The 1,666-nt window shown below is 39.5% G+C and overlaps 1 pseudogene; it reads right to left on the reverse strand.

Annotated features, from left to right (window-relative positions):
* Positions 1-877: 877 nt before the first annotated feature.
* Positions 878-1,439, reverse strand: LOC114892617 (annotated as a pseudogene).
* Positions 1,440-1,666: the final 227 nt, after the last annotated feature.

Here is a 1,666-nt window from a genome sequence, read left to right on the forward strand (position 1 = left end):
CACTTTGTGCATTTTGTAGATGCCATAGATGTCCGGACTGGAGTAGGTTAGATGGATTATTGGATACTTTTGGTCAGAGGAGATCTGGGCTATGATTTGGGAGTAATAATTTGAAGGTGATATGTGAAATAAATCAGAATGGAGAAGACTTGGGCAGTATACCCTCAAATGTCAGCCGTCCCAATTTTATTCAGTTCTGAAAAGGACATCTCTTAAAAGAAGAAAATGAAAAATACCAAATTACATTTGCAGGCTGGTGTGGAGGACAATTCTAAGTGGAATGAGGCTTATTTTCAAGAATCCCACGTTAATGTTCTAATTTCATGTAAGTGAAGGTACTTCTGACATGGAGTAGTCACTAGAATGATTTATTTCTTTAATCTGCACAACTGCATTTACTAGTGAGGGCAGAGGCATGGTGGCAGACCATGCAGGTACCAGTGTTCTGCCCTCGCAGGTGATCTTCTCAGCAGCCCAGGATCACAGCAAGAGAAAATAAGTGATGCCAAGTTCTTGGGTGAGAGGGGAGAGAGTGTTGGAGGAGAGGAAGAAAGAGACTTTGTTGAAATTGAAGAATGCAATAAATTGGTAAAAAATTAATACAACAGTTTTAGAGCAAAGGAATATGGCATACTTTTTTTTCTTAAACATTTTATTCACGTTATAGAGGGATTTCTTTTTTGTTTCTTTTTTTCCAATCATTAGGAGAATGGTTGAGGAGTACTGAATCCATCACTACTTTGATGACACAGTTAGGATTCCAGATTCACATTTCCAGGTACCAAGAGTTCCCTCTAAATGCCACTATCAAGTCAGCCTTCTTATACATTTCTTTCTGCTGAATGCAGCAATGCCCATTGGTATCTCTGAAGCATAATCACACCTTAGGTCGGTATTCCTCCAGGTAAAGCGGCTGTTTGGAACTGAATGCTCCCCTTCTTTTTTGTCTTACAAACTGAATTGCATCTTCGTACTTCATTCCACATTCAATCAAAGCAAGTGCGACCAGCACAGGTGCCCTTCCCAGTCCTGCAACACAATGCACTGCAACACAACAACCTGGCTCTTCATGAAATTTGGTTTTTAGTAGGTTTAGCCAATCGTCAACTATCTGATTAGGGGGTGGCGCTCCATTGTCAAAAGGCCAATCTAGAACGTGGATTCCTTCTTTTTCAACTGGTGCTTTATCATATGTAGCATCACAAACTTGAACCAAAGTTGTCACACCATACTTCTTAAGTTCCTCTGTGAACTTGTTGAGGGTAGCATTGGTAGGGTTGTGGGTTATCAGAAAACGCATGTTCTCATAGGAGATCTCCACAGGGGCTGGACAGTTTATTATGACAAATAAAAAGTGTGAGCATGCGTGTGTGAGTGTGATGGGGAAAATTAAAAAAAAAAAGCAATAAATCTTGAAATGTTTCACAGCAGAAAACATTAAAAAGACCACTAAAATGCCTATTATCGATCAGTGTTTTCTCTATTCAACTTGTTTATTCTTTAAGAAGCTTCTCCCTTCAAGGTAAGCAGAAGTATTTAGAATCCACTTGAATCCAAATTCAATTTGGGCCTCAATGTCTGCTGATGGATGCCTTCGGACTCCAAAAAAATCCAACTACATATGAAACTTAAGCAGCCTTTACTACATTTAGGCACTAGTGAGACA

Source organism: Monodon monoceros, unplaced genomic scaffold, assembly GCF_005190385.1.
Source record: "Monodon monoceros isolate NGI ecotype Baffin Bay Population unplaced genomic scaffold, NGI_Narwhal_1 Super_Scaffold_12, whole genome shotgun sequence".
NCBI lineage: Eukaryota > Metazoa > Chordata > Mammalia > Artiodactyla > Monodontidae > Monodon > Monodon monoceros.